The following is a 15,552-nucleotide window of genomic DNA, read 5'->3' as shown; positions in this document are numbered from 1 at the left end:
CATTCGAAACTGCTCCCGAGCGAGCGCAGCGGAGCGGATCCCCTTCCAATCCCCCATTCTTCCCCCAAATCCGGCGGTCGAGACCCGAGAGCAGCCGACGGCGTGGCGGTGATTCGGTGGTAGCGTGCCGCCGAAGTGAGGGAGGGACAGCGGGGGCGCGGCGCGAAGGAAGGCGGTGCAGCGGCGGAGACGCGACCGAGGAGGGACGACGCGCTGCACGCCGCGGCGAAGGACCAGTACCGGAGACGCGGCAGAGGAGAAACGGCGAGCGCGGCCGTTGTTCTGTTGGCGCAGAAGGGCAAAATCGCGGCGAATCCCCGGTATGTCCGTAGATCTCTTCCGGTCATGCGCGTTTAGGTTGTCCAAATCGACGCGCTCTGGCGCTCCGCCGCGAACAGAGGAGGGAACGGCGCGCGTGCGGCCGTCGTGCGGTTGTTGCAGAAGTGCCGAATCCCGGGGGGTCGATGCGCTCCTCCACGGTTGAATAAGTTGACGAAATCGAGCAGCAGGTTGTAGAATCGATGGAGAACTCGTTAGTTTGGAGAATAATGCTTATCCCATGTCAATGTTGCCATTGTTTTGTGAGTGACTTGCCTGTTATGGTTTATGTGTTGCCTGCTGCAGGTGGTTCATGTGTTTGGATTTAGTGCAGGACAGTAAATGCCTCTCCCATGTCAGTGTTGCCCTTGTTTTTTTTTAGTGTCCTGCCTGATACGGTTCATGTGTTGCGTGCGAATTTAGTGCAGGACAGTAATGCCTCTCCCATGTCAATGTTGCCCTTGTCTTTGTGAGTGTCTTGCCTGATATGGCTCATGTGTTGCCTATGAAGGTGTTTCCAGAGTGTGTTTTTTGATTTAGCATAGGACAGTAATGATTTAGCAATGGAAAATGTACATGTGATTGTTTTGTGTGTGTGTGAGGTAGGAAGTAAATCAGTAGAGGGAGGTTAATAGGGCTATTTTGTAGGACAGTTTTAAGCATTCTCACGAGAATTCATTCTGTGATTTTTTGTTCTAGGGCACCTTGATATGTTTTAGGAAATGTAGAGGGAGGGTAATAGGGTACAACAAATCAGATAGTTGTAATATAGTGAAAATCAGATAGTTTACAACAAATGAAACTATGCTATAGATTCATGTTGTTGAAATATTTTTGTGTATTAGGTTCGTGTGATGTCGTTCGACGCTCGTGTTTGTTTTTGAATGTGTTGTAGATATGTATGTCAGTTTTTCGCTTTTAAGTTTTGTGACTGAGTTGTCAGTCTTTTTTGCTGGAGTTTTGCTAGTCAGTTACCCGAATTGCTCGTTGCCTAGTGTGCCTGGCTGTGAAGTTTTTGTTAGACAGTTGCCCTAACATGCCCTCAACCGTTTTTTGCCTACTGTCTTTTGTGTAATGCCTGTGTTTTTGCTCAAGCTTTCTCAGCCATTTGCCTGAAATGCCAACATGTGTTGCCTAGCAGCAGATATTAGATGGCTGGGGCAAGTCATAAGTCAAAACAGGATGTACCTGCTGGATCAAGCCACGACGACCCTGCATCTCACGGGGACGAAGAGCATCAAACACAGGTGTGCACATGCTCAGGAGTTTTTATGTTCTTCATGTACATAACATATTTTATTTTCCATTTTTTATTTATTTTATTGTGGTTTCTATCTTCCAGCCACGGAGCAGTGCACCAATATCTGGGTACAAGCGTACGAGAACTAAAGCAGCTGCTGTAAGGGGGAAGCGCCCTGATGATATCATTAGCAACGACAATAGCAACGAGAGCCAAGCTGCAGATGCTGGGAATAAAAATGGAGGATGTGCAGACGTCGACCAACCTCCAAAAGCAAAACGCCAGAAGACGGGAGGAACTGAGGTATTTTTGCATAGTTGCCTCAGTTTCACTCAGCAGTTGCCCATCATGATGCATAAGTTGCCTATGCTAATCCCTTTTTTCTGTTTTTTCCTTATGTGCTATAGGGTCGTAGGAACAGGGCATCTCCTGCAAGGCTCTTCAAGTTGAACAAGGACTTGGTCCCTGACCAAAAGGGTGCCATCATCAGAAAAGAATTTGGCGGCATTCTAGACCTTGCGGCGAGTAGCATGCCTGGAGATCTTAGCCAGTGGATAATGAAGCATTACGATCCAGAGATTTCGTAGATAGTCATTCCAGAAAGGGGGAAGATTCCTGTAGATTCCGCTAGTGTCCGTAGGATATGGGGTTTGCCCAACAGGGGCAGGAAGGTGTGCTTCGAGAATCGGCCTGAAATCACAAAGGCAATGTACAGTATTTACAACATCACATCGAAGAACTCCCCAACCCTGACAGAATGGTGCAAGATGATTGTAGACATGGGAGGATCTCATGATGATGACTTTGTCCGCGCTTGGCTAGCTCTTGTTTTTTCGTGCTTCCTTGCCCCTTCAACTAGTTTGAGCATTTCCCCAAAGAGTTTCCCGGCGGTCATGGATGTTGAGGGAATAACGGAAACCAACATATGCCAGTTTGTTGTTGATCAATTAAAGCTTGCGTTCACTTCATGGCGTGCTAACAAGAAGGCTGTTTGTTGTTGTGTTTTCCACCTTGTTGTAAGTGCTTCAAGCTGTTTTTTTAAAGCATCAATTGTTTACTTATCTTTTTCTTTTTCTTTTTTTGCAATCATTAGGTAACTTAACCATTTCTGTTCTTTTTTCATTGTCTATACGCAGCTGTTGTACCTAGACTCTTTGGATGTCGATGAGCCAATCCCCAACTTGGTACCAAGGGTTTCTGTCTGGAATTCAGATTTAATCTCCAGAGTTATCAAGAAGGACAGGAAGGCACTAGGAGAATATGGCCATTTGCGGGTAACGCAATTTCTCTGTTTTAGGATATATATTTTATTGTCATATTGTTTTTAGGCAGCACTACAATTTTTTTTAGAGTAGGCAATTCACTTTGAAAGAGCATGCAAGGTAATGTACCTTTTTGGGCAAGTGCCATACATATATTTCAAGTAGGTCCAAGTAGTTATCAGACCTTTTCATTTGCCATGCACACAGTTGGATCATGTTCATAGGAAGGATTTGTGGGGTTGTTGTATTCTAACAGTAGCTGCTGGAGTACATCTTTTTTTAGCTCTTTTTTTTGTCTGTGCAATTCACATGTTGAAAAGTAGCAAATTTATACATCCACCCAAGCAACTTATGTTCTGAAAACTAGCAACTTATTCAAACTAGTTCTTCATTTTTGTTCATTACAGTATCCACTAATAGTAGGCAACAGGGGGGTGGGGAGGGGGGGAAGTGCCATAATGGTTGCAGGAATTTAAAGACTATTTAGTAGTACTGTTTTTCTTTCATTTCTCAGTTCTTTTTTTTTGTTATGGGAGTGCTAGAATTGTTGTCACTCATACTTTTTTTTAATCTTCTTTTGCTATAAACCGCCAGCTCAAGACGGAGTTTTCTCGGTGTGCGGATGATAGCTTGTTTGGCAGTATGGACCACATCACCAAATTTGTTGCCGCAAGATTGCCCGAGTCATATGACAAATCAGTAAGTTATCGAGCACTGTTTTTTTGCTCTCACTGTTGTTCCCCTTTTTATCTTTAATAGAAGATATGTACTTATCATGTTCTCTACCATCCACTTTCATGTTTTACAGAAGCAAAAGAAGCTCGCAGGGTTGGTGCACGAAATGTGTTCCGTAATTTCTCATGCAGTGGGGAAGCTCGTGACTGGGGTGGGGAAGATAGATGATGATGAATGGGGGACAAAGGAGGCAGATCCTACTACTGCAGAGACAAGTAGGCGACAGTCTAACAGAAGGAGCAAGCGAGTACCAGCCGGAAGAGACAGCTTACCAAGTGAGGAGGAGTCGTTTAATTCAGACAGCGACGACAGCGAGGCAGCCGACAGTGAAAGCGAGGGAGATGGCAGAGATAAAAGTAGTGATGAAAGCGACAGCGATGAAAGTTCAGACAGCAATGATGGTCATGATGGATCAAGTGGACTTCAGGGGAAATCAAGTAACCAGGGAGCACTGGCCCTCACGGTTGACACGGGGACGGAAGACGGAACTGAGAGGAACGAGGACAATGATGATGAAGAAGAAGAAGAGGATGATGAAAAAGAAGATGGTGAAGGAAAGGAGGACGATGACGATGAAGAAGGCGATGGGGATGGCAAAGACAAGGAATACGATGGGTAAGGGAAGCAGGATGAAGATGATGAAGATGACAGCGGAGGTGGCAACGGTGGTTCAGGCAGCAATGGTGGCTCCGATCGGGACGAGGATCCCGCAGCTGAGCAGTCAGGCAGCGATGATGAGAACAATGCACGCTGCAATTTCTGATTCAAAAGAAGAAGGACAGAAAGGCAAAAGGATTGGATGAGGCAGATAGCATCTGTACGAAAGACCTTGTGTTGACAGAATTCAAAACTGCTGTTTCCCAAGAACCACGTTTCCCTTTTTTTGAAGTGAAAGAAATGTGGGATATTGATGACATAACCATGGCAACCGAAGCGAAGAGAATGTTCGAAGAGTTGCTTAGGGGGGAAGACTTGGATTTGGGCTTCACATTCAACCCCAAGGAAATATCCCCAAAGGCGACTCGGAAGAAAATAATGAGACATTTTGGCGCCGCTCTAAATGAAGCTACAGAACAGAAGATTGCTTCTCGAAACCAACTACCACCACTCCCACCATCAAAGAAGATGAAGAAAACTGTCAGTTTCATATTGGAGCCATCTGTGATGAACAAAACAGCAATGCATCCGCAAGCATATTGTGCCGAAAATCCCGGTTATGGCCAAGGGGGAAAGCCAAGGCAGTCAGCCATGAAAAAATCTGGTCCTTCTCAGCAGCAACAACAAGCAAATTCTGAAACAAAAGAGGCAATTCATGGTGGATCCAAAGTTCAACAAGTAAAGAGTACAACATCAAGGTCAACAAGCAAAGTTGGAGATGAGGCAGTACCTACAGGAGTAGATCCAAAGCTTTCGGGTATTTTTCATTCCCAATGTCAAGCAAGTGGATCACATATTCTGGCAACTCAGTCCAAGGAGGGAGCAAGACAAGCTGCTTTTCAGGCAAGTTCTGCAGAGGAAACACTGGACCCCACAAAAGCAAGGCCAACACAACTAAAGGAGGGACCCACAGTGCTAGTAAGCACAGGAAACCGCAGCAGAGCACAACCACTAGTTGACTTAAATGTTCAAGTGCCTCCCCCGTCTCGGGGGAATGTGACGCAGTCAGCAAATGGTATGCAGAGGGCCAAGGTGCAAGACTTGAAGGCATCACCTGAGGCTCGATCATTAAATCATGCAGGACACAAAAAGGAGAAAGAGAACATCCCTCCTGTCCTATGTACGGAGATCAATAGGATACAACACCTGCCTGAAGGTGTAACCATGGGAAAAAGTCCGGAACAAAAGTTGCTAAGAGCCATAGGGAAATTGCCTGTCTGCCAAACTGTACTCGCCCAACCTGAGGCCACTAGTGCTCCAGAAGTAGTAACAATTGGAAAAAGCCCGGAACAAAAGTTGCCAGTAGCCCTAGGCAAATTGCCTGTCTGCTCAACTGTACTTGCCCAACCTGAGGCCACAAGTGTTCCACAAGCAGTAGAAGCAACTGGCCAGGGGAACACTTACCATTTGTCTAATGTGGAGGAGCAGTACCATGAATTCATGTGTGTTAATGGGAAGGTAACCAATGCACTAGAAATCAATGTTCTAGCTGTGAGTGAGCTGCTTGCAAGGTGTGTTGATCCAAACAGCAAGAATGCCCAATCCAACTCCACAAATCACAGCTTAGCAAATGAAGATAAACAACATTTTGAGCAAAGGGACACTGAAAGATCTAATGATTTTTTCAAAGAGTACTGCCCAGCACCAAGTTTCGATCTAGGCATAGATGATTTGCTCACAAGATCTGGAGACAACAAAGCACATGAACATGTTGGGTCAAGCACATTTGCAGAGCATGAGTTCAAGGAACTCCCAGCACATAACCAGCCAATCATTGATATAACCGGGGATGATTATCTGTTGGACGTTGAAGGCATTGACCCGTGTGTGCAAGCAGAAGGAAATGTGTACCAAACACTTGAAAAAAGTTCTAACCAAGGAGAAGTGGGGTCAGGCAGCAAGATTTACAGCAGTAGTAGCTTAGGAGAGATGCATCCACATCAATTCGAGAGAAGGATTATCAAGCCACCTCCATGCAAGAGGTCACCATTTATTGACTATAATGAGAAGAAAGTCTACACGCCCAAACCCGAAGCAAATAGACTGTATGCATCAGTTATTTTGCATGGAAGAATTAATGAAGAAGAATCACCAGATGTGGATACCAGGTATGACAGTATATTTTTTGTCAGCTTCTTGCACAATGCACTTTCCCCAGGCAAGGTCTATCATGTTTATCCAGGCAATTCAAACTGTATTTACCAGCAATCCACTTATGGAATCAGGCAACTTGTCTAAGTGTGAATTTTTTTTTTGAAACAGTCTCTCCTTGACATGACCATGCCCATATGTTTTTCATAAGTTGAAATGGTGGTAGGCAAATTACAGAAGGATTTTTTGTGAGCTGAAAATCCTTCTGTAATTGAATATGCCTCTCTCTTTTTCATGCAGCCTAAGGGTAATTGAATATGGCAAGTACTTTGTCACTGTCAGGGAGCTCGCAAACTCAATGAAGAAGGGAGGTTTTGTCGTGAGCCATGTAATGGAAGTTGGTATAGAGAGTATAATGATGAACTTGCCACCAGAATCAAAGAAGCTCGTGATGCCAGTGAGGTTCTCGGTAAGAAAACACGAAGCAACTAACAGTGTAGTTTTGCGTTTCTTTCTTTTTCTTTTTTCATAAAAGGTCATGGTCATGTCTGTATTCTTCTTTTTACACCAGGTTCAGATGCAAAATATGGAATTGAACGGCCAGGAGCTCATTTCCCGGTTCAAGAAGTCGAATCGCTTGGACCGTAAAGACATGGTAAGTCAACTGTTTCTTTTTACTTTTTACCAATGCATTATATATGACTTTTTATGCTAAAACTTTTGCCCATGAAATTGCTTTCTGTGACAAGTTGCTTACATATGTCCATAACTTGCCTGTGCATTCTTAGATGGTTGCTTACATAAGTACATAACATTGCCTATGCATTTTTCTGTTTTCTTGGCAAATTACTCACACAAGTACCAAACTTGCATGTGCATGTACGCTTCTTCAGTCCATGTCGTTTTTTTGCGAGAGCACAACAGAAAAAGTTGCTTAATTCCAGCTTCTAGTATTTTATTTTTTTATACTAACCCCATTTTGTTTTTTTTCTAACAGATTATGTTCCCAGTTTTAGAGAACATTGACAAGACAAAGCCTAAAACAGGCAATCATTACTGGATTTTTAACGTGAACATAAGGGATCGACGTTTCGAAGCTCTTGATTATTGGAGGACGCTAAAAAACAAGTCTCTAGATGTTTGCGCTAGGAAAATGGTTGCAAGTTTCCGGTGTCTATGGGAAGAGCATTACGCCAGTTCTCGTGTCTCGCTGGATGACTTTGGGCTTACCAACATCGACGTTCCAAAACAGAACAATGAGTAAGCAACCACTTCTTTTCACATATTAACTATGGTTTTGTTTAGTTTTTTACAAGTGACATAGAGGAAGCTAGCTACTACATAGAATAAGCTAGCTAACTAGAAAAGTTCTTTTTTTCAATTTTTTGTTTAGGTTCGACTGTGGTGTTTTTGCTCTGACGATAGCAAATGGATGGGAGGCAATGGTTGTTCCAAATTTCACAGCGGAGGATATTCCAAGCATAAGGAAACAGTTGACTAACGCGTGGGTTGACAACGCCAACAACAAGGCTCCATGGAAAAGCATACTCAAGTTAGCATAGGTCAGTTTTTTCCCCTCACGCACACTACATCCCATGTAAATTCATGTGTTCTTTTCTTTTGCTCCTTTTATGAACTTTTGGAGTGCCGGTGGGGGAGGGGAGGGGAGGGGAGTTGCCTGCATAAGATCTTGGAGCAAGCAACTCAATTGCATAAACATGCAATTTAAGCTTTACCACGAGGCAAGTTGTTCAGAATAACCCATAAAAGACAAATAATATGATCATTACATAACCAGGGAATTGTTGCATTTTTAGCATTGCAGAATCTTGTGTATGTAAGTTTTTCGACCATTATGAGGAGATCAAGGGTGTCTACGGGGCAATTCAAAGCACACAAATAGGCAACTCAAAACTTATAACCAGGCAACTAAAACTCTAGTGTGAGGCAAGTTAGCCAGAAGAAACTGTAAACCAGAAAATAATAGTTTAGGATGTTCAAACATACAGACCCACAAATAGTTTAATTTGTCAATTTCATTCGACACGTCTTTTCAGCCATCTGGTCACTGTTTGACCATTACACCAATCTGGTCGGGCAGCTTCCACCATTGTGGTTAACAGAACCACAATAGCTGCACTTGTTCTTTCTCTTTGGATGCAGCTCAAGTGTTGATTGAATTCTTTTTGACTTTGCCCTCCCTTTTGTTGTTGATTTTGGAGGGTCTCTAGGAAGTACAGGGCCAAGTGTGGTACTAGGTCTTCCAAACTGTGGTTCAACCATCGTAGTACCTTGTGCGGCAGCAACAGCTGCATGTAGAGATGTCATACTGAGCGGCTGGTGCGCATGTCCACCAGGAGCTTGCACAATAGGAGATGGAATTGCATTGTCATTTTCTTCTTGTGTAGTTGAAGAACCTGGGTGCTGTCCATACCTGCCATCAACTGTTGATGATGATGCAGGCGATGGTGCCAGTCCAGGAATAGCCACATAGGTTGTGTTTGCCGCGGCAGTCCCCCGTGGTGGTTGTACAGCCCCCATAGTTTGTGGTGCAGGCCAAATTGCTGGTGTAGGACCCACAGGAGGTCGCGCAGGACCTCTTGCTAGTGCTGTATGCATCAAAAGTTGTGGCGCAGCTCCTCTTAGCGCTTGCATAGGCCTTGTCATTGAAAGGTGCGGTGCTGCTCCACTGTTTAGTGGCACATATCCCGACAGTTGCTGTACAGGCCAGCAGCTTTGTGCGGGAGGGCTCCTGGGTAGTGGTACAGTCCCACTGTGCATCACTGCAGCCCTGAACGCTGTTTGTTGGTGTCCATCCTCACTCATAGAGTTGCCAGCTAGTTTTGGTGCCTTTTTTCTCTGCGGTGCAGAACTAGGTCGCTGCTGCATAGGTCGAGAAGAGGTTTGTGCAAGTTCCCCAGGACGCACCGCCGGGTCACTAGTTGCCTGAGTGTTACTCGGCGGTGGCGCAGTAGTATGTTGTTGTTGTCTAGATCCAGGACGCACCGCAAGCCCTTCAGGACGCACCGCAGGGCCAGCAGTCGCCTGAGAGTTACTTAGCTGTGGCGCAGAACCTCCAGCTGATGGTGGCGCAGAACCACTAGAGGGCCCACTTCTTGGTGCTGCTGTTTTCTTCTTCTTTGACATGTTGAGATTTTTGATTTCATGACGCGCACCATGCATATGTTTTTTTACAATATCCGTTGCAGCATCTGATGCACTAGCAACCCGGGCAAGACTACCAAAATCCATCATCAAATTTGCATGCCCGAGTTCCTTCTTCGACTGTGGTGGCATCTCATCAGGTTGGTCTTCGACAGCAGGGGGTGCGTTGGGGATTGCCATAGGTGTCCATCTTCTAAGTATGTACTGCGCTGGGATTTCATCAACACCAAGTTGGTTGAAAACTTTCAAGATATGGCAGCAAAGCATGCCGTCCCTCTGAATCTTGCAGCAGTCACACCTGTAGTCTCCAGCACTAGCTTCGACCGTGACAAAATAGCCCCTAGAACCATATTTGGCAACCCACTCTTGATTGGGGTAAACCTCATACAAGTTTTCACCATGTGGTCGCACATTGTACCTTGTAGTCAACTGAAACTCATCACGAAACTTCTCGTACAAGTCCCTAGTATACGATCTGTACGCCTGCTTCTCTATTGGGTAAGATGACCACATTTCAGTCTGTAAATGTGCTGTCCTGTAGTCCTTTGAACCCTCCCGTACTAGTATGTGTGTTTGGATTTTCTGATATTGCTTCACAAAGTTCAGAATTGACTTGTGTGGGTTCACATATCGCTTAAGGACAGCATTGAACCCCTCGCTGCGTTGAGTTGACTGCAAGAAAGGGAAGAATCGGTGCTTGAAGTAGCAGGGTACCCATGTCTCTCTGTACTTGTATAGATTCTCAAAGTGAGAGTCAGTCATAGCCTCATACTTCATCATCAGCTCAGTCCACCCTGCCTCAAATTCTTCCGGCGTCAAGCTAAAGTCAACACAGGTGTTGAAATCTTTGGATAAGCCAGGGTTTCGCCCCAGCAATGCTCCAAGCTTTTCTTGTGCCTTTTTCATAATATGCCAGCGGCAACAGCGGTGCACACTTGTAGGAAAGATCTTTTTAATCGATTGTGCCATTGCGATGTCTTGGTCGGTTATGATGTTGGTGGGTGCTACATTATGCATTGCCTCAAGGAAAGGTTCGAATAGCCAATCGAAGCTTGACGCCAACTCTTGCCTAACAAATCCACAGCCCAACATGAATGACTGCCCATGCCTGTTAATCCCAATGAATGGTGCAAAGGGCATGTTGTACATGTTAGTCATATATGTCGTGTCAAAGGAGATGCAATCATGATAAGATTCCACGTACGCCTTCCTTGCTGCACCATCGACCCAGAAAATATTCTCAACCCTGTCTTCCTCATCATATTTTATCTTGTAAAAAAAATCTGGATCCCCCCTCTGCTGATCTTTAAAGTAAGCAACTGTCTCTATCATATCCCCTTCTTTTGTATCATCCTTGTTCAAGAGCGTCTTGAGGTTTGTAATGTGTTTTGTGCTATAAGGTACAATGAGTTCTGTCCCATAGAAATCTGACATGATGTGCATCATACGACCTGTTGACAAGAAAGTCACAATGGTGGTCAATCCTTTATCCACACAAAAACAGCGCCAAAAACAGCTTCTTTTTTTGTTTTCAGCAAGGCAACTCAAATGCAAAGCTTGGGCAATTCATGAAGCCATACAAGCAACTATAACCGTACGCCTCAGGCAACACATGAGCAAAATACACAAAACAAACCAGGGGGTAACTATGCTTTAGTGAGCAAGTTTAGGTTCAACACCAAATTTATTTTATAAAAAAAGTAGGCAAGTAGGAACTTTTGAATTGAGCAAGAAATATGTAAACATTAGGCAAGTCCAGCATCCAGAAACAAATTAGGCATTTTATCTCTTTTTGTACTGTTATAAGCAATTTAGTCTCAATATAAAGCAACTAAGGCATATGTTTGAAGCAAATTAGTGTCATGTTTCAAGCAAAATCAAGCAACTTGTTGATGGGCTAAGAAACAACAAAACCAGTAGGCATGTCCAAGTTCTTAAAGTTGGAAGATAGTGGGGGGAGGTGGGTGTGCTTCAAAACCTGTAGTCAAATTGCAGTTATGAAGGTGAGTAAGGAAGGCCCTTTCTTCTGGCGGTATCCCTTGGTGTGATCGCAAATACTTAGTCAAACATGGTTTGTCAATCAACGGATGGTTGTGTTCGCTAACAAAGTAGATCACCTCCCATCTGCCATCTATTACCTTCACAATCATCTTAGCTTTGCAACCAGTTTGTATAATTTTATCTCTTTTTCGTTTCTTGTTGCTTTTTTTGCCCTTACTATCATCATCAAGAAAGACAATAGCCTCATCTTCATTATCATCTTTTGCTTGTTCAACAATGTCATCTAGCACGGGAATCTTCTCTGCTCCTTCGTCATCAACATCAGGCTTTCGAAACTTGTTGCAAACAAACTGCTGTTTTATCAATTCCCCAGTCTTCATATCCTTCCTTGAACTATTCATTTTGATTGAAAACCCCATCTGCAAGGAATATGCATTGTAATACACCTTGGCATCTTCCAAAGTGTCGAATCTCATGCCCACGTAAGGCTCCTTGGGCTGTGACCAAGCTTCATCATCATTTTCAGCACCCAAACCATTACCAACAGTGCCACCGGTATCACCCGCAGCACCTGTGCCATCAAGGGTATGAGCATCACTACCAGCTGCTACAGCTGTAGGTACTTGTGTACTGCCCGGAGCACGCCCCCCATGACTGGACTGTTGATCCGTCTCCATTGCTTCTGTAGCAGCACCATCCACTCTTTGTATGATAGGGGGATTAGGTGATTCCGCCACAAGTTCTGCATTTCCAGTAGCATGTTGTGTACAGTACAAAAGATCATCATTATTTTCAGCTGGTTCCTCATTTAGGTCAATCATCGCCAACCTGTGTTTATTTTATTGAGAATATGGGAAAAAGTAAAGCAAGTCAGCAGAGGGATGGAAGCAAGTAGCACAGTAAATTCAGGCAAGCCAATAGCACACCTGCCCCAAGCACACAAAAATAGCTCAATCATGTTCAACCTGTGCATTTTTTCAACCAGAAAAATTAAAGCATTTTTTTGTTGTTGAGGCAAGCTAGTACCACACTAACGCAAGCAAACAACTCAGCAACGCAAGCACACGAGATTCATAAGATAGCAATTGAACATTAAGCAGCCAATTCAATTTGCACCATCAGGCAACCCAAACCATATAATCAGGCAAGTCAAATATATATGTCAGGCAATATATTATTTTTTCAGGATATGCATGTTTTCATGTTTTGTATGAATCATGTTTTTGTGCACTTGGTCTTATTTTGTTTTTTCTTAAACGTAGGCAACAGTTGATTCCGGGGGAAGCAAGCATACTGCCATGGAAGTGCTACTTTGAATTGCATTCACAATGGATTTCACTCCCAAACCAGACAGATTAGAGGATGTTTAGTGTTAGGAAAAACTTAAGTCAGAATTATGGGCATGATTGCTCTTTTATGTTCAGACTACTCCTGCTTTTCAGTACCTATGTTTTTGTGTGTTAGAAAGAACTTAAGTTGACTGTTTTAGGTTTCATCTTTTTTACAGCAGCAAGTTTGTGTGTTTCAGACTACTCAGCATGTTTTGAAGTAACGTTTTCGTCGCTGAGATAGCTGTTGGTATATGGATTTTCTTGTTGGCTTTTTCCCCCTTTTTGCAGGATGAAATACTAATAATTTTGCCACTGTATCCTGGCAACTTTCCAGCTTTTTCTTGGACCATGGTGAAGGATATGATACAACAAAGGTAAATTGTACTATGCAACTGTCTCTTTGTGTTTTAGTTCCAATTTTAGTTACATTTATTTTCTTCTAGCGTTTTTTCAATACTGAAACCAAGGGGAATCTTTCTCTAGTTTTCCCTTTCTCTTACCATAGCGACGTCAGTATATCATTGTCTTATAAGTTTCAAAAGTGTTCATGTTTTGTCATGGCAGAAGTTTTTCAAAGTTTTTGTGCATACATACACTTAGTTGCCTCATCATAGCACTGTTTTTGCCCAAACAGAATGTCTTTTTTGCACTGTTATAAGCAATCAAGTGAACCGGAATACATCAGAAATAGATCATGATCAGTTGTTTCTCATCGTCTTAATAAGTACTGTTTTTTGCTCAGTTGTTTTTCTTGATTAAGGCATTATATTTTCCTAAATTTTTTTGTCCCCAGCATTTACTATCAGCACTTGCCTACAGATTATATAAATGTATTCACACGCAATAGATTTGTAAATAGATTCTGAAATCTGGGAAGAAATATCATGCTTAACATCAGACTGAATTTTGCCCAAACCAGGGGGCTAAAACTTGCCTAAACAGCAGACTAAACATGCTTAACATCACATCTTTTTTTTGCACAATGTTTTTGCATAAGTGAAGCCTTGTACAAATCAGGAAGATGAGCTAAATCTGACCTTTTTTGCCTTGCTTTTTTGCCTTCTTGCCAGGCAATCAGGAACAAGGCACCTTGATTTTGCCTAGAGAAGAAACACCAATGGAGCAGCCATTGGAGGGCTGTGAAGGTTTTCTGGATCTGGAAGTGGTGAGGGAGAAGGGGCGTGCTGTCCTTGGCTTGGGAGAGAAGAAGATGGGGCTGGGGGTTAGGTGAGGAGAAAAGAAGGGGGAAAGAAGACGCGCAGGGGTGGGAGAGGGATCGGGCGAAGAGGGGGGGACCAGGTGAGTTTCGCCCGCTCGATGGTTGGTTGCGGGAATCGGGGCGATGGTTGCTCACGGGACCAGGAAGTGCTTTCCTTTCCTGGAAAGGTGGATTGGAATATGCTATATTTGGGGTGGATGCCACGGAACGCTAGGGAGCACCCGGGTGCTCCCTAGACGCGTCCTTCTAAATTAGAATCCATAATAGTTTGTTTTGATGGGTTTCTTTTGCCACCCAATAATTTACCCAAACGCTAAAAATCTGGGCGTGAACGCTTTGGTTGTCGTCCGATTCATAGCACAAATCTTGAAGCATGGATAGGAGCCACGTCATCCTATGAAAAGGCTCCACATTGTTTTCAATTTCTTCATGTATGTATGAATGATTATGTGTGTATGACATGCATGTGGTAACAACCATCAAGCCAAGGAAAAAATTGTGATATGTGTATTGCGCTGTGTGGTTCCTTTTTCATGAAAATATATATGAGCGTCAATGTTTTGGAAAATGTTGATTCGTCAATTTTCTGGCACCCAATTTGATTCACTGTTAGTGAAGGTCATGTGGATTTTTTAAATAAATTTAACATATTTCTCTAGTTATGTATATTTTTAACATTCATCTAACAATTTAACATTCTAATGGTTTAACAATATGAACACAACAAATGGACCAAATGTGTCGTACGTATGGTGACAACCGGGTATGAAGGTGCGCCAAGGTGGTTCGACAACAAGGTAGGTGGCTAGAATAACATGTGTCGGTCCAATATTAATCTGAGAAAATCTTGAACTTGTTCTAGCAAATCCAGTCGATTCCTTGAGCTTGCTACATCAACGAGGAGTTCTTTTTACGGGTTTAACAGACTATCAACTATGGACCAATAAGATTTAAAATTAGGGGAGGATGGGGCCCATCCCGGCTGAAAATGGGGGGGGGGGCAGGGGGTAGTTAGAAGAAGATTTTGTAATAGTCCTGTAAAGGGTCCATGTCCATGCGTCTAGGTTTATCATGTTGGCAACGCAACACGACCCCTTGATGCACCTAGGTCGTCCGTTAACCGACATTGGCAGGAACTCAAGCTATGGTAGAGGGAGATGTAGAAGAAATTGCTGTCGCCAAATTGGTAGAGGGAAAAGGAACAATATGCTTAGTTCGACCCCGCGCCGTCCGCTCGGGCGGCGACTAGGGTTTCTGTTGGGGAACGTAGCAGAAATTCAAAAAATTTCCTACGTATCACCAAGATCTATCTATGGAGAGACCAGCAACGAGTAGAAAGGAGAGTGCATCTACATACCCTTGTAGATCGCTAAGCGGAAGCGTTCAAGTGAACGGGGTTGATGGAGTCGTACTCATCGTGATTCAGATCACCGATGATCCTAGTGCCGAACGGACGGCACCTCCGCGTTCAACACACGTACAGCCCGACGATGTCTCCCACGCCTTGATCCAGCAAGGAGAGAGGGAGAGGTT

Source organism: Triticum dicoccoides, chromosome 3B (genome assembly GCF_002162155.2).
Source record: "Triticum dicoccoides isolate Atlit2015 ecotype Zavitan chromosome 3B, WEW_v2.0, whole genome shotgun sequence".
Taxonomy (NCBI): domain Eukaryota; kingdom Viridiplantae; phylum Streptophyta; class Magnoliopsida; order Poales; family Poaceae; genus Triticum; species Triticum dicoccoides.
Note: the sequence above shows the minus strand (reverse complement) of the source record.